Below are 24,668 nucleotides of genomic sequence, written 5' to 3' on the forward strand. Positions count from 1 at the left end.
TCTGGCTTCCTATCTGGTTTTTAACACTTACCTTCTGTCTTAAAATCAATTCTATGTATCTGTTCTAATGCAGAAGAGCTGTGAAGGCTAGGCAAAATGGAGGTTAAGTAACTAAGTATTAATTCTGAGACAGAAGGGAAGGGTTTTTAAAAAACAACAAAAGTATATTTCAATTTCAAAGTATTTGCCATATTAAATGCTTTTGTTTGTTTATTTAATCTATCCTTCCCCTTCCTTCGCATTGAGCAAAAAAGAAAACCCGAAATACATAGCAGCATATCCCAGTAAATGAAATCCCACAGTGAACATGTCCAAATATTTATTTCTCTTTCTGCATTTGAAGTGCTGTACCTCTCTGTTAAGCATATATATATCCATATATATATAGCATATTTCATCTTCACTTTTTTGGACTTGTAGTTTATCATTTGTATTGATCAAAGTTCTAAAGTCTCAAAGTTGATTTTCCTTATAATATTATTGCTGCAGAGGTCCAATATTTCATTTGAACTATGAGTTAGTGAGACTTCTGTGGACTAATGTAAAATCTATTACCCACATAGAATATCATTTATATGTGAAAATGTGTTCCAACGTCCAAATATCCAAATATTAAAAAAAAAAAGTTTTAAGCGCAGCTCATTTGTAAGTACTCCTTTATATGATGAGACCCAAAAAAGGGGCTGAGAATTGAATGATCATAAACTTCAAATTGTTAGCCTTTAGAATCTGGGCTATTATTTCTTTTTCTTCTGGATTACAGGAATACATGTTATACCAAGCTTAAGGTAGGAAAGGATGTTTTAAAAACTTGAATTATCCAGTCTTGGAATGGACTATCTTAGGAATGGCTGACTTAGTCATCACCAGAGGTATATATACAGAGGATGCTATAAAGGCGTTTACTGAATAAACTGTGAAATGAACAAAATGATTTTTTATGTTCTATGGGAAGTATGTTAAGTGTTGCAAGAGTGAAAAAAATGTTGCAAGAGTCAAAGGAAAGAGATATTAATGTGGACTGAAGTATTCAGGAAGGTCTTCATGGAGTTGGAATTTGATGTGTGACTTGCAGAATGGATTGTATTTTGTTAAGAGGAAAGATATTCTAAGACAAAGGAAATCATGAGCAAAAATATAGAAGTGGAAATGCCCAGGATGCACGCAGGGACTGCCTTTCTTTCTTGAATTATTTCCTATGTTTATCATATATATATATATATATATATATATATATACATATATATATATATATATATATATATAGTCTATGTGAGAGAGAGACACAGAGAGGCAGACATACACAAAGATAGAGACAGAAAACATGGACGGGGAGGTTAAAAGGAGTTTGAATGAGCTGGGCTCCTCTCCTAGTTTTGTCTGCTTTCCATTCAGAGATGAGCAGCTAAAGGCTGACTTACACTTTGCCTGAAACTATAGCTGGTTTATAATTTAGGTCTTAGACAGTAATTAGAGCAGCCTGGAGCCCCTTGAAAAGATATAATTACTGGGGTGGGGGGAGGAGGAAAATTGGTACATTCATTTTATCTACACGTTCAACCATCAATTAAATCATTACCATCTCATCCCAATCTTTCTTTGAATTTGTGATTCTTGAAGTCACTAAAGCTTGTTTTCAAATGTTTTTAAGTGAAAAATTGCCTCATTTACATAGCAAGTTAAAATCCACATGTCTCATTTTCTGAGGGAAATGAGACTCAAGGAGGATCTCATCTCTTTTGTTCTCCCTGTGCAGAATCCCACCAGGTTAGGACCTGGGGACCAACCTAGAAACAAGGGACTCAGGAGTTGACTAGCCTTCTTTTCCAAAACGTTTATAATGTTGAAAAGATACATTTTAAAAAGTGGGACATCCCCCAATGGACATCAAAGGCTCTTTCAGGCTATATGAAGACAGGCCACAAGGTCAACCCATGACAGCTTCTCTAAGAACTCTAGTCTATGCCATCTTTATAACCTCTTCATAAGAGCATAGAGTTATAGAGCTAGATCATCAGAGGGGGGCTGGAGCCAGGGATGAGGGTCATTGACCCATACAGAGGAAACAACCAAGGACTGTACATAAAGCTCCTCAACTTCATTTTTTATTGTTGCTTGTTAGAACAAGGGAAATATTTAATATCTGTCATTCCTATATAATTTTAGGAACTTTCTTCCTTTCTAATAATTCAAAACATTCATTGTTTGATTGGTTGAGCATTCTCGCCATCATGATCCTCTTCTGGACTAGGGAAGGCAATCTTCATGAAATATAGCAGGAAAAAGGTGATTATTTGGTGAATCCATTCAAATAGCCATTTTCTCAAATAAAGGACACACAGGCCATATTTAGGCCCCATATTGGAACATTTCTGGTTTTCTACCTCTCTAGCTTTTAGCTTTCTCATCTATAAGATTAGTGGGTTTGGAATAGATTATTTCAGAGATCTAAATCCTATGGGAATTAGAGAGAAATATTAATAGAAACAAAGACAGACACCCAAGAACAGTATTTATAAAGAACCAGCCCCACCTTCTGATTCTTAGAATATTGAGGGCTAGTAGTTTAAAGTTTGTTTTTTGGTATGGTTTGGTTTGGTTTGGTTTGGTTTGGTTTGGTTTGGTTTGGTTTGAAATATCAGTATCACTTCTTGGTGAGATCTGGTCAAAATGACTCAGTCAAGACCAAAAGTAGATTGTAGCTAGGAGACCTAAGGATATCAAGCTCAAACCATAGTCTCTGATACTTTGAAGCTTCTTTTTAAGAGAAAAAAATCTCTACCTCCCTGAGCAAGGAGGGATTGGCACCAAGCCGATAACTGTCCTGCTTCTGAACTAGCTTCTCTATCCTTAACTTCAGATGTCTTCAAGCCCCTATGATCATGAGTCAGTCCCTAAATTAAATAGAAATTCTCACTTTGGGCCTTGATGATGTTACATTAAACCAAAGAAGTCCCAGGATAGCCATGCTCCCACATGGATGGATCTCTAGGTGACTTCCTGAATAGCTTCTTCCAGAACTCTACTTTTAGACCTCCTCTTTTGAACTCAGCAGAGCCCTCATAAAATTAAAGCAGAGCTCTCTCATTTGTCTGAAGAGAAACAGGAGTCCTCATCTTTTTCACCATTTCTGTCTTCAAGTCTGCTTCAGGTAGACTTCTCAAGAGAATTATTAAAAGTAAATATTAAAAATTATTAAAGCAATGGAGTCTCATTTTTTTCCTCCACAGTTCCACCTTATTAGCCATCCTTTCCCCCATTACCATTTTGGGGACTCTCATTCACATTCTGAAGGAAAAATTTTGGAAATGCCAAGGGACCCTGAATGAAGGAGAATAAAACTAGCAGAATAGGGGGAAGGGATCCTGGGAGCCCAGAAGTACTATTCTAGCAAGGGGCTGTACATGGAACATTTAGAAAGCTGAAATTACTTTGTTTCTGTGTTGTGTTTTTGCTTGTCATTGCCATCTTTCTAACACTCCCAGATGGGATCTTTCTTGTGACACCAGCAGAATTGTAAGTAGGGTTGAGCACCAGGGACTTTGAACCAAGGTATAGAAATTTAGAGGGGAATAATGGCACTTTTACACTCCTTAACATCCTAGAAATAATTGAGTTTAACACCATGTTGCCAAACATGTTGGCAAGATGTATTTAAATAGGAATCTAAAAGGTGATTATCACTTCCTTCCCCAGGATCCAGTTGACCTTTCTCCTTCTTCCCACCCACCTTCACCCTGAAAAAATGAATATTCAACTCTGTCCCTCTCCCCTAATTTAATTTGTCTTAAAAAAGTTGATTTGAAGATACTTTCTATGCTGTTTTCCCAATGACATTTTATGCAGCACTCTCCAAGTACAAAAAAATTCTTGTTGTAGCTCTGAATATCGGCTTTCTAAACCAATGCTGAGATAGAATTCCTGATTTGAATTCCCAAGGTTTAGTCCATTTTTTCTTATTATAATTCACTTTTATATCATACTTTATAATTCATGAAGTATTCTACCCACAAGACTTGTGAAGTAGTTCAAGTATTATGTTCTTTGTGTTACATCTGAAGAAACAGAGGTTTAGAGATGTTGTGTAATTTGTCCCTAGCCTCACAGCTGGAAGGTGGTGGAACTCAGTCTTAAACCCAAGATTTATGAGACTGAATCTAATTTCCATGGTCTCTTTCCACCTCTGTCCTCTGGCCCAATTTTGTCCCAAGGTTCATCCTCTCATTACCCCGACTTTGTCCAACTTTTGCCACAATTTTCTGCTTAGAGTTACTCCTCAAGTTTTTTTTTTCCTAGATCTTCTCCAGGTTTGCATACGAAAAGAGTTCAAAAATTTTATCCTTAAGAAGAGAAGACTTAAGAGAAACACTATAGTTGTCTTTAAAGGACATTTATGTGAAAGAGGGAGTAATCTTAGCTCCAGTGGGCAGAATCGGAAGCAGTGATGAGTAGTAGGGAAAACTTGCAAACAATTAGAGCTATTCCAAACTATAATGGGTTGCCACAGTAAAGAAAAAGAATTTGGCACTTTCTATAGCAGCAAATATACTAAAATTGGAATTATCCAAAGATTAGAATAGCTCCTGCACAAGAATGACACAAAAATTCATGAAATTATACAAAACTGTATAAAATCACTATTTCAATACAATTCAGTCCAACAAATAAACTCTTTTTAAGAATGGATTTGGACGTCTACAAAAAGAGTTTGATGGCCATTTGTTGGGGGTAAGCATGGAAGGGAGTCTCATCCAGATACTGGTTGTTCTTGATGCCCTCTGAGGTCCCTTCCAACTCTGAGAGCCCATTATGCTGTAAAATTAATTCAGGAAAGAAATCCAGAAGGTGTGAGTGAGGATTTTGAGAGGATCCACAAATTAGCCCAGAGCTGTCTCCTACTCATCACCAGCTGACATAACTGAGCTCTATATGGGCTCAGGACACTCACTGCCTTGGAACTAAAAGCTCTGAGAGAGTCTGAACAGGGCACATCAGTGCTGTCTGCAGTTCACTCATGTGGTTCATGCCACTTGATGGCACATCTTCAAATAGCAGCATGCAAAAAAAAAAATGCCAGCCTCTTTTGGGATAATTTGCAACACTTTCAATTTGCTTCACACATCTCCATATAAAAAGATTCACACATATTGTTCCCAAGAAAACTAGTTTCCCACCAGCAATTAAGGAGCTTCCTGACAGATTGAGAGTGAGCCTGGTATTGTGAAATGGGCAAATGAGCCAAATCCAGTACACCCAAGGGAGGGAAATCCCAAAATTATCATGAGACAGAAAATGACACCTCTGCCTGAGACAGACCCTTCCTCTGTCATCAATACCCAACAACCTCTCCAACTTGGAGGTTCACTGGAGCCTGCCAAATTTGTAGTCAGAAGATTTAGGTTCGTATTCTGGCTCTGACATGTACCATCTGTGTGACCTTGGCCAAGATACTTAATCTTTCTGGGCCTTGGTTTCCTCATTTGAAAAATAGAGGGATTGAATAATATATCTTCTCAAGTTTCTTCAAGCTAAAATATGAGCCACGAGAAAACTAAAGACCCATGGGCCAAACTACCATTGCCTAGAATGACCTTGCTCCATCCCAGGCAACTATTTGGAACCAGAGACTAGCCTAAGTAAACCAAGATTCCTATCAGAGAATCACAGACTTTCCAATTGGAAACAATCTCAGTGGCTATCCAGTCTAATTCATATCATCCTCCAGAATATATAGAGATGGTTATATATTAAATACCAAATATAAATAATGCTAACCCCAAAAATAAATTTGATTATCATTTCTTAAGTCTGCATACATTTATTAAGCAACCACTCTGTGCCAAGCACCAAGGATCCAAAAAACAGACCATAAAAATTCCATGATCTCCAAGAGCTCACAGTGTAATGGGGAGACAACATACAAAAAAACTATGAAAAGGGGCAGCTGGGCAGCTCGGTGGGTAGTAGTCCAGGCCTGGAATCAAGAAGATCTGGGTTCAGATCTGGTCTCAGACACTTCCTAGGTGTGTGACCCTGGGCAAGCCCCTTAACCCCTATTGCCTAGCCCTTACTGCTCTTCTGCCTTTGAACCAGAACACAGTATTAATTCTAAGATGGAAGACAAAGGGCTTTTTTAAAGTATGGAAGTAAGTTTAAAGTAGACTGAAAAGGTAGGAGAGGTCCAGGTTATGAAGAGTCAACCAAACAAAATTTTACAACTGATTCTGGAAGGAAACTGCCTGATGTGGGGTGGTCAAACCATACTCTAGCCTAGTTTGGTGCATGATTCACTCTTGCTGCTCAATAGCTAGTTTTCTTATAGCTCATAGATTTTTAGCTGGAAGGGACCGTAGAGGTCATCTAGTCTGATGCCCTCATTTTATAGATGAGGGAACTATATTGTATCTCTTTGCTATACAAGACAGAATCTAACTTCAGAGCTGCCATCATCGCTTCCTCCACATTTGTATATGCTTTGTGAGGCAACTAGAACAAGGCCATAATCCCTGCCAAGACAAAAAAAAAAACACTGGAGTGTACACACCCATGCACCATGATGACCATGTAATAGGAGATCCACAAACCACAGTCTTGCCTCCCAGTCTCCCCCTCAGCCATCATTTCATCCTTTCATTTGCAATAATGCACAGACTCATCTGTCATGCTTTATTAATGACAACTGGCACTTGTCACAGGGCTTTAAGATCTGCCAAGATCCTTTCTCAACTACAGTCCTCTGGGACAGAGAGTGAGTATTTCAAGTTCTTTACACAAAGACTTATGTCATAAAAGGCAGTGTGGCACAAGGGAAAGAGCAATAGAGTCAGAGGACAGGGGTCTAAATCTTACTTCTATCCTTTATGGCTTGTGTTACCTTGGGTGAGTCATTTAACTTCCCTGGATCTCAATTAGCTCATGAATACAATGCAGGGGTTGGACTAGATGACCTTTATAGTACCTTCCAATTCAAAATCTATGATACTGGGACCTTTTGCCACAACTCTCAAAATCCAATTATTTCTTGGTCCCTTCCAAATGTTATCTCTTTCTCTGTCTCTGTCTCTCCCCCCACCCACCCAACCCTTTCTCTTTCTCAAATTAAAATTAATCCCTTGCATAGCTGCCTCCATGAGGATGTGAACTTTGGGAATGATCTTCTCATGGAAATAGAAATAAACATTCCTTTCTGTCTTCCTCCCAGCCCTGTAGTTTCTCAGTCTTTTGACAATACCATCTCCATTGCCTTCTTCCATCCTTTTCCCCAAGGGAAAGAAAAATAATCTTGATTTTTTTCTCAACATCGGAAAGTCAGGTCCTACATGAGTACCCTCCAGATTTCCCACTAGGCACTAATGTTTCTCCATCCAGAGCCTACTCTACCTTCCAAAAATTAACCTCATATTTATTTTTATAATCATTTTTAATATCAATTCTAAGACAGAAGAGCAGTGATGGCTAATCAATCAGGGTTAAATGGCACGCCCAAGGTCACACAGGTAGGAAGTGTCTGAGGTCAGATTTAAAGCCAAGTCCTCCTGACTCCAGACTTAGTGCTCTATCCATTGTACTACCTGCCCCCTTCATGTTTATAAAGTGCATATTTTGTATATACTTATATATAAATATATATATATGCATATATGTTGCTTGTCCTGGTAGAATATAAACCCCTTAAAGTCAAATAGTATTTCATTTTTTAGCCAATTATTCCCAGGACCTGGCACAGGGTTTAGAGTATAGCAGGTCCATGGCAAATGCTTCTTAATTAATAAACTGATTGATTCTAAAGATGCGCTAGCTCTGGCCAAAGAAGAAACATGGATTTCCTCAGCTTCTCTCCAATACTGGGCAGATATATGACCTCTATAGAGCAGCCTATATAAGAGGAACGGTCAACAATGCCTACATTAGATGGATCACAATCCTCACAGGTCCATCCCTCCACCCAGAACCTCCTTGAGGAACATGAAGCTAAATCCCTCATGTGTCATCCATCAAATAAGCCACAAGAGATAGAATCTAACCGTTGTTTGCCTCGTACTCAACAGCTTATAGGACAGTTTTTGAGGGGCCAAGCAACCACCATGACCAAGATAAGAAGCCATGCACAATGACCATACAGTGGAAGGATATACAAACCAAAGCACAGCCATGTTCCACCCCACCTCTGTCTTCCCTGCTCCTTCCCAGCTCTCTCCATCCTTTCCCATGAGGTCATTTACAGCTTACCCCAATCGCATCTATGGATTTCACTTCCACCACCTTTTTCCATATAACTATAGTCCATCCTGCCCCCTAGAGATTTGTAATGAGTGGTTCCTCTTCCCCTTGACTCCCACAAACAAGGAAATATGTAGAGAGAACCTTCTTAAGGAAACAGTAACATGGATTTCACTCTCAACTCCTAGCATCCCAATCTCCTACAAGATAATCTTGGGAAACTGGACCTAGAGTGAGAACTCTAATAATTAAGAGCCATCCAGTCTGAGATTAGGTAATTTTCTTCCATTTTAACTTCTAGTTGCCTTGCTCTGATATTTTTTTTTTAATTTGGGAGCTTAATTTTCCCATACAAACAAATAATAGAAATACCATCCTTGGGCTATGGAATATATGGAGGTCAAGGATAAAGAAGGGAATAGGGAGCCAATTCCAAAGGCAGACATCCATCTACAGTAGTGGCAAGAGAAAAGGAGAGGCAACAAATAATTAGGGATATAGTTCAACAGATAAGAATCCAGAGGGTCAAGATTGTTTAGGAAGCAAAGAATTATTTTAGAATTAATAGATTCAATGCTTAAAGATGAAATTAACTAATTCTTAAAAATAGAAAAGAGTGAGGAGTGAAAACTATGAGCCTAAAGTCAAGATCTCCTGGCTTGGTTCCAAAGAGCAACTCCCCGCTACCCTGCTCCCCAGGAGTATGACCAGATAAGCATGGTTGAAGACTCAGAAATATATAGTTCATATTCCTATATTGACAAAAGATCTATAATATTTCCTCAGTTATGCAGGGTGTGACTTCTACTTCATCCCCAGAATTTCATTATGTGGGTCAGTGTGCTCAGTCCTATAAAGTAGACTTCCAGACCAAAAATCCCAGGGAAAACCAGAAAATTTCTTAAAATTTCTCAACCACCATTCACCCCTGGGGAGCAGTGACACTAGAAGCCATCATGAACCAGTTTCCATCCCAGAGGTTCAATGTAATCCTAGTGGTGGTAATCAAAATGATTAATTTCCTCCCCTATGCTATCAAAGCCTCTCCCTTGCTTATCAAAGAGAATTTTGTGCTCTGTGGTATACCTTCTTACTTTACTTCTGAGAAACAAGATCTCAAACTTTGAAGATCGTTCTATTTACCATCAGCAGGCAAAAACTCACCTCCATAGCACCTCCAGCCTAGTGAACTAACAGGGCATGTTAAACAGCCCCTTGGACACGACATCTCCTATCTCTAAGATGACTAACTCACTTAACTGCTTCTAAATATACAATGATAAAAGATGTAATATCTAAAGCTATCAGTGAGAACAAGAGAGAAAATATAGGAAGAAATACAAGTAGTTGGTAATTAAATTCTGCCTGAGATCCTTTGACAGATAACAAGTATGGTAACTTCTGTTTGCATTGGGGTCTTTTGCTGTAACTTGCCAATTTCCAGACAAAGGCATCTGATTGAGCTAACAAAGAATCACAATAAAAAGGCAAGAAGCCCCAACATAAATAAAACTTTTCTTGGAAACCAGTGGAAACAGAAGTTAATATGGCCAGAGACAAAAATCTATCACTGGAGAAATGATAGATAAGGTGGGCAAGCTATCAACAAAATGAAAAATAATCAACCTACTATAAATAAAGTGCACACTTCACTCCCCTACACTGTCAGAGCTCCTAGCTGACACTGTTGGAAAAGGCATTGTAAATGGGAAATATGACTCTTTCAAATAAAAATTTCTACTTATCATACCAGAAATTGTCAACAAAATTCCCAAGGTATTCTCCAGTCTTACAGTGGAGGGCTGGATGTCTGGAATGACATTCACATCCAATTATTTACTGATTCTCTTGAAAGCTAGAAATCTGTTGCTATGGGAGGAAAGGATAGTAGAACAAAAGAATAGAACAAGATATCCTTTAATTACATATGCCAAATTGGTTATATCCATTGTGCCAATAATAACATTTAATGGTAAAGCCAAATATGGGGGAAGTGTTAAGGGTGTTGTGAATGAGGTATTTAGACATTATCTGTACTTGGTGTTTGTGCTCCTTACTGTTCTTGACAGTGTATGGAGATGAGGGAGAGCAAAAAGGCAAAAATGGACTTTGTAAAGCCAACCCAAGTCTAACAACTGATACTACTTCAGACAAGGGAACTGTCATCCTTTATCAAAAGGATCAAGAGTTTATTTTCAAAGTGGATATTCACATTTATACTATATTTACATAATTTCACTATTTGATTGTCTCCTAGCTTTTTTCATGAATAATTTTTATTGTAGATTTTGATCTTTGAACATGAAAGACAACACTAATATACAGTGACGTTCAGTAGAGTTTTCCCTTGGCTTATCACAAAGGCAGAGTTTCTTCTCCTTTTGATATAGATTTTTCTTTTTCCTATTTGTACATGATTTTAAAAATCATCCTAGTCTTGCAGTTTATAAAACATATGTTTCTGCTTGTGAGATTCCAATTTTGTTGACAATTAGAAATAGTGATTACTTTTACTGATTGTACAATCAAAAGAACCAAAAATATCAGTAGATATCAGTAGAATGACTAACACAGAAAAGATCTTATTTTAAACATATCCATAACTTAAATATGAAACAAAGCCCACAGAGGTTTATAAGTCTGAAGCTAGTATCTGATTTTCATAGTAATTTAAGAACTTCCCAGAAAAGCTGCTACATTATTCACCCCCCAAAAAAACAATTAATTTTACATTTAATTTAAATAAATCCAATTCCAGGTATATTCAGACTTCAAGATTTTATTTGCTAAGATCATGATTGGGACCATCTTTGGGGATTAGCATCTTCCTGTCTACGAGCAAGGCACTGGCACTGACAAATTCAAGAACATAGAAATTAGTTATGAGATTAGGGACCCAAATCTTTGAGTGTTTAAGAGAAGTTATTGCAGACTCTAAGGTCTTTGTCCTTCCTACCTCTGGCTAGGCTTAAGTCAAGGAGAAAAGATTAATCATCTAGGATGTGCTCAGGTCCTGTTTGGCTCACAGTTCATGAAGAGAACCTATTTCTTCAATTAAGAAAATTCATCATGAGACTTGAGGTACAATGGTCTGGAAAATTCCCTTTGCTTGTCCTAAGTTTGAAGTCCACAGCTTTGTAGGGGAGTGAGGCCATCAAAGCAGGTGAATTAGCCTTGGATATGAAATCTGATAATGCAACCCCATTTCAATTCTGGTTGTGCATTCATCTATACATTGTTTTTATGGGGAAATAAAAGCCCTATGCATTCAGAACTAAGCAAACATTCCTGGCTTCATTTATAATGTACTGCTTTTCTCTGATGGTGTCCTCCATCTGCCCTGATGTTGTATGCTATCTCCTTGCAAGCCTGAAAATCCTGAAGAACTTCTTATCTTCTTATTGTTGTTGTTGTCCTACTGTATCCATCATGCCTGGCCCCTCTCCCACAGTGACTCAGGTAAGAGGAGGGAGCCCCATAGAGCCAATACGGACAGACCAGGATCTGACCCAATAGGCCAGGTAGAACCAAATCTTCTGAATTTTTGTGCATTTTTCTCTTTCTCTTTCTTTCTGTCTTTCTCTCTTCCTTCTTTTCATACTTCCACTCCTCCATATGTTAATGTTTTCTATTTTTACTTTCATCTAGAACTGTGATTTCAATGGTTCAGAGAAAACCTATTGTAGAAAATACTTCCACTGATTATCAGTCAATAAACATTTATTAAGCATCTATTGTACCAGGTACAGGACAGCTAGGTGGTGCAGTGGATAGAGTACTTGACCTGAAGTCAGGAAGACTCATCCTCCTGAGTTTAAATATGGCCTCAGATGCTTACTCTCTGTGTAACCCTGGATAAGTCACTTAATCTTGTTTGCCTCATTTTCCTCATCTGTAAAATGAGCTGGAGAAGAAAATAGCAAAGTAGTTCAGTTTCTTTGCCAAGAAAATCCCAATAAAGTCATGAAGAGTAAGACAACTAAACAGCTAAATAATAATAAAATGTGCCAGACACTGTACCAAACATAGAAGACACCAAAAAAAAAAAGTTAAAAAGAAGCAGTTCCTGCTCTAATAGGGAAGATGTCGTGCAAATGATGTAAAATTAAGCTACACAATAGTTAAATTAGGATTAGTCATTAAGGGGAAGGGCACTAGAATTAAGGCGAATTTGGGAAAGGTTTCCTAAAGAGGGAGAGATTTAATCTAGGACTTAAAGGGAGCCCAGAAAGCCAAGCAATTGAGATAAAGAGCAAGAGCATTCCAGCCAAGGGAGACAGCCAGTGAACATCCTGGAGTCCAATAAGGAGGCCAATTTCCCTGGATTGCAGATTATGGGGGAGTAGGGGAAGGGGAGGAGTACAAGAAGCCTGGAAGGAGAGAAGGTTATAAAGAACTTTGACTGCCAGAGAATTTCATGTTTGATCTTGGAGGCAATAATGAAGCTACCAGAATTGACTGAATAGCAGGTAGAGGTGACATGCTCCAACTTGTGCTTTATATCAGTCTCTGACAATTGAGTAGATGATGGGTTGGAGCAGGGAAAGACGTAAAGCAAGTAGACCCATCAGAGAGCTATTGCAATTATCTAGGTATGGGGGCCTGCCTGTACCAGCATGGTAGCCAAAATAGAGAGGAGGGGGCATATTTGAGAAATGTTATGAAGATGAAGTTGTTAGACCTTGGAAATAGATGACAGTAAGAAGTCAAGGATGGGGTGGGGGTGCTGACATGGCCAGATGGATTGAGAGCTAGCTCTACAGACAGAAGATCCTAAGTCCAAATCTGACCTCAGACACTTCTTAGCTGTGTGACCCTGGACAAGTCACTTAACCTCTAATGCACAGTCCTTATCACTTCTGCCTTGGAACCAACACACAGTATTGATTCTAAGATGGAATGTAAGGTTTTAAAAAAAAGAAAAAGAAATCAAGAACGTCATTTAAGTTATGAGCCATAGAAAATGGGAGGATAATAATATCCTTGACAATAATAGGAAAGTTTAGAAGAAGTGATAGGATTAGAGGAAAGATATTGTGTTCGGTTTGGGGCATGTTGAGTTTGAAGCTATCCATAGGACATCCAGTGATTCAGATGAGCAATTCTTCAATGTAGATTCTTAAAGTGTCGCTTGTGTGAGAAATTAAGTAATTGTTAATAATGATAATTAGTATTTATATAGGACTTTAAATTTTAAAAAGTGCTTTAGAATTTTATCCCATTTAGTCCTCACAGTAGCCCTAGGAGGAGCTATATTATCCCCATTTTCACAGGTGAGGAAACTGAGACAAACAGAGTTCAAATGGCTTGCCCTGGGTCATTTGAATTCAGAACTTCCTGATTTCAGATCCAGCACTCCATTCATTAGGCCACCTAGCTGTATTTTTATGGATAAGGAATAACATGTTATAATAATATATAAAGCTGTATTTTTATGGAAAAGGAATAACATGTTATAATAATATATAATATGCATATTATATACATAATATGATATATAATCTGTATATTATATACATAATATGATATATAATATAAGGATAAGGAATAATAATGTTCTGATACAATCAGAAGTTAAGTGACTCGTCCACAGTCACACAGATGATTTGTGCCAGAAGTAGAACTTACATGGGTTTTCCTGACTCCAAGGCAGATTCTTTGTTTACTATACCATGCTGCCTCTCTCGTATGTTAGATTTCCAAAAATGTGAACCAGGAACTATCTGTGTTTCCTTATTGGATGACACTCTTGGCTTTACTGATACAGGAGGCACAATGGTCACCCAATGGATGCGCTCCAAAAACGGACCAAGTACATCAAGGTTCCCTGAAACTTAACATCCATGATGTTTACTTTCCCCAAAAGGCACTCAATGTTAAAAGATTTCACCGCTGACTTGATCCAGACATCCTGTTGGGACATTTCTTTGAGAACTGCAAACAAAAGCATATTCCCTAGTGACAAAGCCTCCTCTCGCCTTTAGTTTAGCCTGTTTTTAGATAAGGGAATAAATCGTTCTCTTGAAACAGAAGAGGAAAGAGCCTAAGGATTACTGGAAAGAATGGGGACAGTGGAAGCTACTTTTCTACTTTTGCCTCAAACTTACTTTGGAAACCATCATTTCATTTGCTGGACCTTGGGTACCACAGAGGGAGCACTGAGGTCAGGTGAGCAACACTCATGGATGCTGCAGCTGATCAGGGAGGAAATATTTTTAACAGCCTGTCAAGCTGCTGGTGGGTAACCAGAGCTGATCCACATTGTCTCATCTGTATCTCACCATTCAGCTGGTACATGCTGAGTTTCTGCCTCGGAGGCGCACCACAGCGAGGGGTGGTAGACATCTTATGACAAGAGACAAATGCATAAAATGCCTGGGGGAGGCTGATTCATGGACCAGCAACTTTACTTACCAATGAAAGTGATGATACCTGGGTAATAATTAGGGAATTGTTCTATTACAATTATCCCACTGGAATCAGTAAGGCACATTATAGGGATAAGGGATGCTTTGAAAATCCCAACCGTTGTGTATATCCAATTCTGCTGGTTCTGATTCTGTGGCTTGGGGACATGGCAATGACTGCTTCTTAGCAAATCAAAGGCTGTCCCAGAAACACTCAGCTCAACCCAAAAACCTCTCTCTTAGGTAGTCTTACCTAAGTAGTACGTGCTACTGTATCAGCATCCCTAGAAAAATTAAGTGGTATATATCAAGCCCATCATAAATTATTGCATTTCTAAGCCTGACTGAAGTTCCCTTGGGAGAGAAGACCTTCCCCAAGATGCTTAGAACCTTGGTGTACAAAATAGGAGGAAAAAGACAAGAGACATAGGGAAACATGGCTATCTCTAACCTTACATGTATGATCTTGTTGGAGAGATAGAATCAACACAAATATAACAGGTGAAAATTAAATTGTCTATGGTAAAGATCAGAAAAACCTTGGTTTTTAGACAATTGGTCTCTCCCTGGATCTAGTTACCTTTTTTATTTTTTTTTACACCCATACCTTTTGTCCCAAAGTCAATACTAGGTAACTTTTCCAAGGCAAAAGAGTGGTAAGGGCTAGGCAATTGAGGTTAAGTGACTTGCCCAGAATCACACAGTTAGGAAGTGTATGAGGCTCGGTTTGAAAACAAGCCTGACTCTATCCTAAGTGCCTTCATCTAGTTACCTTTTAAGTATCTGGCTCTCACTTGAGCCTGAACCTCAGGAGAGATAAGGCATCCAAAATACCTTGGGCCCCTGGGCTCTGATGCTAGAAGATTTCCTGTAGCCACTGGCCTCTTGACTATCTAGCTGACCTTTTGGAAAGTACTTGCCTGATTATTTGGTTGCCAGTTGGTAGATGGTGGCCCAAATTATCTGACTTTGCTTTTCGGCTGACCTGGGTATCTGAAGTTAATCCCACTAAGCCTAGTCTGCCTAACTCTGGGTGTTATCTGGTCCTCTGCTTCCATCTCCAAGCCATTCTGCCTCAAGATTCCTGGGAACTCAGTTTCTTTCTGAACCATATCTTCTGTCCATCCCCTAGAAACCTAGAAAGGAACACTTCTTTACACACACACACACACATGCACGCACACAAGCACACACACAGAGTATCTGATTTCTCAAACCCCTTTGTCTCAAGCAGTCAGTTGGTTTCCAAGAGTACACATCTGTGTTATTCAATGCTCATGCTTGTTCCTAGGATACAGAGTCAGTTCATGGACACAAATGCATTGGTAATTGCCAATATGTACCCCTCTGTGCCAACAATAATGCAGCCCTTTTGGGCTATGTGGTGCTCAAGAGAGAAAAATCAGAATTGCCTTATGAAGAAACCAGCACCTACAAGGAACTTGGGCCAGCCTCTTTCATAGCCCCTCCTGCTGTTTTCTGGAGCCTTAAATTCCCAGTTTCTTCATTACTTTAATTCTTCAGTTATTTCCTTCATTGGTTTTGTTCCTGCTGCTTCTTTCCCTTCATCCTACAGCTTCATGGTTAGCATCATTTTCAAAAACAGACTAATTCAAGTGAGAAATAAGCGGCAAGATAATGATGATGATAGTGGTGATGAATTCCCATCCTGTTTTAGACAATATCCTGTTCTAATGCTTTGCATTGACTAAGATGGCCTCGTGTATATGATTCAATGATTCAGAAAGCTGTATTCTGTCACTGGAGAAAGGGATGTTTCTCTAGAAGATCAGAGTGTATAAAGATCATAGGATCATAGCTCCATAACTGGAAGGAACCTGAGAGGGTCATTGTTTAGTTGTCCAACTCTTCACAACACTATTTGTGGTTTTCTTGGCAAAGATTATAGAATGGTTCTCCATTTCCTTCTCTAGCTCATTTTATAGATGTGGAAACTGGGACAAAAAGAGTTAAGTGTCTTTCCCAGGGTCACATAGTTAATAAGTGTGAGGTCAGATTTGAACATAGGACAATGAGTCTTCCTGACTTAAGTCCTGGAGCTCTATCCACTTACTGTGCCACCTAGCTTCCCCACAGTTAGCTTCCCACAGTTACATGGATAGTAAACGTCTGAACTGAAGATCCTGATTCCCAGAGCCAATATTCTATCCATTCACTACACCATGCTTAGAGTGGGACAAACGGTACAAGTGTCAGTCCAAATGGCTCACACCCTCCACTCAGAATCCTGGAAAAGCTAACCAATTATTGGCTAACATGCTGGCCAGTTTCTCACAATTCCACTCCTAGGTGGGACCAAGGATGGAGACTGCCAATTGTCCACTTCATTGACAAAGGTTTCTGTAGATAAAGAACTGAGAAAGACTACTACTGAAAGGTTCCCCATTGGAAGGACTCTGATTAGTCCAAAACAGAGCAAGAAATCAGTAGGAAGAAGAAGGTGGGGCCCAGGTCAGAAGCATGAATCAGGAGCTGAGTTCAAGGAATAAGAGAAGAAAGTCTGGGAGTCAGATAGAAGAGTTTGCTACAGGAAGAGCAGGGAGGTTTGGGGCTCAGTTCAGAGTTCAGCATAATTCACAGGCACTTTGTGGGTTCTTGCCCATTTTTATATTTAGCCCCATGCAAGGCTCCAGCCTCAATATCCTTACTCCTCCCCTGTCCTCCAGGGATACTTCCTCACTTACCTTCCGGATGCCTGTACATTAGTTGCTGCTAAAGAACTATCCATTGCTATTTAGAGCATTTTTCATGGTCCCTTATTTAGTGGTAATTACCCTTCCTCCCCTGAAGAAAGCTGCTCAGGCCTTTGGAGGCTGGGCTCAGTAGGATACCATCTGTCAATGGAAGGTATCCACTAATTCCAGAGCATGAAGGTGGTTTGCCGATTCCAAGCTTATTTCCTCTGAACTGTAGCTTTCTTGCCCCATTAAGTAGAGGGGAGGGGGGTCACAATACTATCTTCTGCTGAGTTTAAATCTCCTTCAAATAATAATAATAGCTATTGGGAATCTAAGATTTGCAATATATTTTGCATTATCTCATTCAATCCTAAGAGCGACTATGTGAGGTCCATGCTATTATTACCCCAGCATGGCAGCCTCAAAGTCAGGGAGTCTTGGGTTCCTGTCCCATCTCTGACTCATACTTGCCATGTGACCCTAGGCAAGTCTCTCAAATGTCAAGTGTCAGAGAAGGTCCCAAACTGCTTTCGTGGAGTTATACCTAAGTGAATCTGTGAGGTCAGCCCATTCCAAGGTAGGAAATGTGGATTAAAGTGGTCTTAATAGACATCAGGGCTTTGGTGGACATAGCTATTCCCCACTATGACTACCTCGAGTTTTTTCTTTGGCTCCATCTGTAACTCCTTTGACCTATCACTCATACCATGGACTTCAACTCCATCTTCTCTTGTCTTTAGCTCTCTGATTTATGAAGAGTCTTTTTCAGGAGCTACACTACCACCCTGCAATCTCTCAGATCCTGAGAACTGAATTCACAAATCATTGGGAAATGGAAATGGAGGGGGGAAGAATATTACACCACTCAACAACAATGGCACATTCTCCAGTATGGCCCCAAATGGGCAAGATCACGTTATGCCCAGGATGAAGCATTTGCCATGCTTACCCATCAGGACCCAATATGGTTGAAGGGCCTCTATTGCCAGTGGTTTTAGTCCCATTGTGGCTTCAACAGAGAAGGGGACTCCAAATCAAGTGCCCAGGGGATAATGTGCTTTTTCTAAGTGTTGGCAAAACCTGGGCACTATCCACATCCACATTTTAGTGGAAGTAAATTGCAAGCTAACAGCAGCTCATAATCTTGGTCATCAAATAAGACTCGTGAAAATGGCAAGGGAGCTTCTATCTCCACAGGGCCCTAATGCTTGGGGAGATATTTATTTATTCTGCTTTTATTTGTTATATGAGTTGGCAAGGACCAGGTTATACAATTATCCATGGACTCATCAAATATGGGCTTTGAAGGGACATGCTACTCAACCTAACCTGCATTTTGTGCCTATTTAGATGTCTTTCTGTATGTGATTTCAAGGTGTGCCTTCTAATAAGGTAAATTTCCACTCAAGCCTCTTCAGTAGAATTCAGTCAACAGTTCCATGTAACATATCTTATTGGTTAGATCTCTCTCCTAGGGGGGAATACACAGTAAATCCTTCATAGGAAAGGACCAGATTTCCCTTTATTTTTCTATTCATTGAGAGAGCCTAATCCAGTCCTGAGAACACAGTAGAGATGGGCTGCTTAAGACAGATAGTCTGGGCAACAGCATCATATAGAACAGAACATAAGATCCTCGAGGGCAAAAACTATTGCAAATGATTTTTTAAATCTCCAGACCCACATGATGCCAAGGCACACAGTAAAAAAATGTTGATTCACTGATTTACTCATCTATTCAATTGAACAAATATTATTAATTAAGCACCCAACAGGTGGAAGATACCATGCTAAAAGCAGGCAAAGATGAAAATCCCTGCCTTCAAGGGATTTTCTATTGGTAAAATGTAAAATGTGGAAATAAATATGGAGTGGGGGGGGGGGCACAGCTAGGTATTTCAGTGGATTAAGAACCAGACCTGGGTTCAGATTTGGTCCCAGATACTTTCTAGCTATGTGACCTAGATTTTCTCATCCAATGCATGCATTTTGCAAGAATCCCATAAATATGCATGTTAATGGGGAAGGTGCCTATGTGGGTAGGTGGATCGACAGCCAGGCCTAGAAATGGGAGGTCCTGGGTTCAAATCTGGCCTCAGACACTTCCTAGCTGGGTGACCCTGGGCAAATCACTTGACCCACATTGCCTAGCCCTTACTGCTCTTCTGCCTTGGAATCAATATACAGTATTCATTCTAGGATGGAAGGTAAGGGTTTAAAGAAATACAGAGTACTTAAACTCTGTTTGCCTCAGTTTCCTTATCTGTAGGATGAGCCAGGGAAGGAAAGACAAACCACTCTGATCTCTCTGCCAAGAAAACCCCAAATGTAATCACGAAGAGGTATCAGACACGATGAAAAATGATTGAACAAAAACAACACTTTCAATTGGGAGAGAACACTAGTAACTGGCAAGATCAGAAAAGACCTTGTGTAGGAGGCGACCCCTAAGCTGTGTTCTAAAGGAAGCTTCCCTTCTTTTTGCTTTTGCTATGAGAGAGCACATCGGCTTCCCCAACACCAGAATGCTTCCTCCTGGAGGCTTCTCAGTAGGAGTATCTATAGCAACACATATCCACTGGTATCTGTTATTTGTCACAACAGAGTCATATGGCTTGCTGGTAGAATCAATTCTCAGCCTAAGCATGAGGAAGGCAGGTTTCAAAGGGAGCAAAAAAGCACTTGATTAAGCCAATAGGCCTGCCTTGAGCCAAAAGCAGAAAGAAAGATGTAGGTCCTGACTCTGACATTTCTATCTTTCTGATAGAAGACATGGGAGCAGTTTGCATTTAGTCAGTCAGCTGATGAGCAAATATCCTATGGGTACCGAATATGGTCAAGACTATACTGGGTGCTACAGAGGATACAAAGGTATATAGGACATCCTCATTCCTGCTCTAGAGCACAAAGCTTGCAGTCTAGCCACGAAGACCAGCACTAATACATGCCTAAAAGCACGCAGGAGAAAGACATGGACTTAAGAAGATAAGTTTCAAAAAGGGTTTCATAGGCTGAGTATCCAGTAAGTGGCACGAACTACAGTAAGTGCCTGAGAGTTGCAGAGGAAAATGTGAGTGCTGCCTGGAACAACTGGTGAAAGCTTGCTGGAAGAGGCGGGACTTGAGAATTGACAACATTTTTCTTTTAAATGTAAAGGAATACTCAAGTCTATTTTATGAGCTAATGGAAAGGAAATGTAGAGCTAACAATTCAGAAAAACTTTAAATTTGCCCTTTGTAGTTATAGAAATATGCCCTGGCTGATCTCAGTTCCACTTGTGATGATGAAATCTGTCATGGAGGAAGGAAAGGGAGGGAGTGCCCCCTGCCAAGGAGAACAAGCCTCTTTCTTCTCTGTGCCCTCTTCTCTCTACCTAAATATGGATATATTGAGGAAAATAGGGTGAAGACATTTAAAAGTTCTTTTAGAGCCTTGGATTAGGAATACTAGGTTTAAGTATAAGAAGATGCTGTTGTTATTCAGTCATTTCAGTTGTGTCTGTCCCTTTGTGTCCCCAATTTGGAGGTTTCTTGGCAAAGATACTGGAATGGTTTGCTATTTCTTTCTCTAGTTCATTTTACAGATGAGGAAACTCAGTTGAACAGGGTCACCACTGAGTAAGTGTTTAAGCCCAGATTTGAACTCAGGAAAAAGAGTCTTATTGACTCCAAGCCTAGTACTCTATCTACTGCACCACCTAGCTCTCCAAGAGAGACAACACTTTCCTTGTATCATATGCCCAAGTTGACCTAAAAGAATATATCTGGACCAAATGGTGAAATTCCCTACAAAGATTGCCAAGCAAATCCTCATGAGGACAGCTTCCTAAAGGCATCATTCTCAAGGGTGGCAAGCCATTGCTGCTCCTTCCTCAATTATAGAAAAATACTGGTTTCCTCCTAAGTTCCCATGCATATGCTCTCTGAGAATGTAGTACAGTAGAAGGGTTCTGTACTCTGAGTTATGTGACCTAAACTTGAATCACAGATTTTTCACTCACCATTTGTATTACTTTAGACAATTCATTTAACCTCTAGAGCTGTGGTGGTGAACCTATGGCACGTGTGCCAGAGGGGACACTCAGAGCCATCTTTGTGGGCACACACACTGTCAGCCCAGCATAGAGTTTGCCAGAGTTCATTACTAGAAAGCCAGAGGGACTCAGAGCCAAGCTGCTCCCCACACCCTACAGGCGCCTAAGGACAGTTCTCACATCACCCTTCCTTCTAAAAGGTTCACCATCACTGACCTAGAGCATTGCCTTTGTTAGATAATGAACTCTTAACTTCGGGTGAGAAACTACTTGAAGCTCTAGTTTAATGTCTGATTGCCAGGAAGCATCAGTTTAGAGGCTTCCCTTCCAATAAACTGCCAAGGGATCTTTTGGATCTGAGACTCCCCTAGGTTTCTCTCAACCCCAAGAGTCTTTTTGGTTTTCTATTCAAATGAATAGGAGCTGGGTGGGAATGGAGGGAGAGAAATACTAAAACACTATAGGGTCTTGGTTTTCTCATCTATAAAGTGAATTGAACTAGTTGACCTATAAGACTATGTCCAGCTAGAAATCATTCATCTCTTGTTCATTTTTTTCCTTTAAAAATCCTTACCTTCCATTCTTAGAATCAAAATTAAATATTGGTTCCAAGGCAGAAAAATGGTAAGGACTAGACAATGGAAGTTAAGGGACTTACTTACCCAGGGTAGGAAATGTCCAAGGTCAGATTTGAATCCAAAACCTTCTTTAGGATTGGTTCTCCATCCACTGAGCCACCTAGTTGGCTCCTATCTCTTGTGCATTTTTAATGCAGTGCTCTCTATGGCATACTTACTGGTGGTAGTATATTTTATGGGTCTCTAAACTCCTAAAACTGTACTCCTTCCCACTGTTAATGTTTGCCATTAACAGTCAGCAAGAAAAAAAAATTAAAAATAAATAAATAAATAAAACAGCAAGAAATATAGTTTGTTAAAAGCAACAGAGTTCTCTAAGATGCATAGCACAGAACAATCCATTCTTCCCCCCCCAAAAAAAAGAAACCTAAAATGCACTCTCCCACTAAATGGAAAGTACCATGATAGTAAGGAAATGAATGTAATTAATAATATTGCAAGGCCTCAACATCCTTTCTCTCATTGTAGAGCTCTTTTAATTCCAATCTCAATTGTCAGGTCTAGCTCTCCCTTAAATCCATGGTCAAGAGCCTTAAAATTATAACCTTCCTCTAGTCACCATCTATTTGTGTCCACATGTCTGCCCTCATTTGTACCTTGAATGCTCTTGAGCTGCCAGCTAGAGCATCTCCTAGTGGACAAGTAGGTCCACTGATAGACATCTGATGTCATTGTTCAGTCATTTCAGTTGTATTCAATTTTTCATGAACTCATTTGGGGGTTTTCTTGGCTGAAACTGAAATCGTTTGCCATCTCCATCTCCATCTCCAGCTCATTTTACAGATGAGGAGACTGAGTCAAACAAGGTTAAATGACTTGTCTAAGGATGCACAGCTATTAAGTGTCTGAGACCAAATCTGAATTCAGTCTTCCTGATTTCAGGCCTGGTGCTCTATCTATTGTACCACCTAACTGTCCCCTGATAAACATCTCCATGACCATCAATAGAAGGGGAAGGAAAATAAATCTTCTCCTCCTCCCCATAAGTGTCCTTTGGTATAGGAACCGGAATCCCACCCCACAAAACTGCTCAAATGGGTTGGACCCATTTGAACTAACAAGTTTTAGCATTTTAAGGGGCAATAGGGGGAATGGTCAATTGTCATCATGCCAGTAGCTTTTTAATTTAATCAAAGAGAAATTTATTCAAATGCTAGACATTACCCACAGAATCATTGAATTAATTGACTGATGGAATGGAGGGGCTAGATTATGATACACCAACGCAAGAATAATCTGAGATATAAGCAGCCAAGTGGCCTGAGCAACTTCTAGCTCAAAAGACACCATAATTGAGGAATAATTATAATGATGATGACAACAATGACTGGAGAGGCCGCAGGCTATAACTTTTAGGAATACAGAGGGAAGAGTCCCACTTTGCATCATCAGAACTCATCCTTAAATATTGCATTGCATTTTGTTCTGATTACACAGTCTAAGGAGAACATTGATGTTAGAGCAACCAGAGGAAAGCAACCAATATGGTTAAGGGCCTTGAATCCATGGGAAATAGGGATCAATTGAAGGAAATGGGTATATTTAGCCTGCCAAAGAGAAACCTCAGGGATGTTTCCATAGGGATCTGCAACTCTTTGAAGGTTCATTGGTGGTGGAGGGATTAGATATGTACTTGTTTTGGCCCCAAAGGGCAGAACCAGAAGCAGTGGGTAGAAATTGTAAAGAGGCAAATTTAGGCTTGAAAGATCAGGGAAAATTCCCTGAAATTAGAGCTGTCCAAGCATGAAAGGAGCAGCCTAGAGAAGTCGAGATAACCTTCCTTGAACATCAATAAGCAGCAACTGTCATGTATGTTCTAGTGGGGATTGTTTATCTGTGTGTGATTTGAACTAGATGGATGCTGAGATATCTTCTACCTCTCAAATTCTGTGATTCTGTGATTCTGGGGGGTGACTGTAGACACAACCTCTGAATCAGGAAAACCTGGGTCCCCAAGTCCTTCCTTTGACACAGTCTGTCTGTGTCAAGTCACTTAATGTCTCAAAGACCCCAATCAACTCACAAGCATGATTTGCTGAGAAGGGGGTAATCTGCAAATCTATGCTAGTAGAGGGAATTTGTTTCTTTATTAGACATTCCCTATACAGATGAAGTGACAGATGAAAATGTCATAGGGGGGAAAATACTAGATCCATAGTCAGAACACCTGAGTGCCCAGCTACTTCAACCCATAATTTTACAGTAGAGAAAACTGAGATCAAAGAGGTGAATGTGTAACTCAGTCACACAAGGAGTATATATGAGAAGCAGGATTTGAACCTAGGTCTTCTGCCTCTAAAATTAGTGCTCATTCCACTCTATCAAGCGTGTATACGCAATCCCTTTAGATGTAACTATTTATCTCTTTTTATGCACCTCTCTCATCTCTTAATCACATATGTAATTCTATTTTGCTCATGTTACAATTCCAAGGTATCTATGACATCCAGTGGATAAAGGGTGGCATAATAGATAGTGCCAGACCTGGAGTCAGGAAGACTCATCTTCCTGAATTCAAATCTAGCCTTAGATACTTACCAGCTGTTTGTCCCTGGACAAATCATTTTTTTTTTTAATTTAAACATTATTTTATTTGGTCGTTTTCATACATTGTTCATTGGAAACAAAGATCGTTTTCTTTTCCTCCCCTCTCCCTCCCCCCCCCCCCCGG

At 39.7% G+C, this 24,668-nt stretch overlaps 1 protein-coding gene and 1 pseudogene across 1 annotated transcript in view; both read left to right on the plus strand.

The window, feature by feature from the left end:
- SYT9 (synaptotagmin 9) overlaps nucleotides 1-24,668 on the plus strand; it is a 228,709-nt gene that overhangs the window by 199,520 nt on the left and 4,521 nt on the right. The window lies entirely within an intron of this gene.
- LOC130455340 (U6 spliceosomal RNA) lies at nucleotides 4,529-4,628 on the plus strand (annotated as a pseudogene).

Source organism: Monodelphis domestica, chromosome 6 (assembly GCF_027887165.1).
Source record: "Monodelphis domestica isolate mMonDom1 chromosome 6, mMonDom1.pri, whole genome shotgun sequence".
NCBI lineage: Eukaryota > Metazoa > Chordata > Mammalia > Didelphimorphia > Didelphidae > Monodelphis > Monodelphis domestica.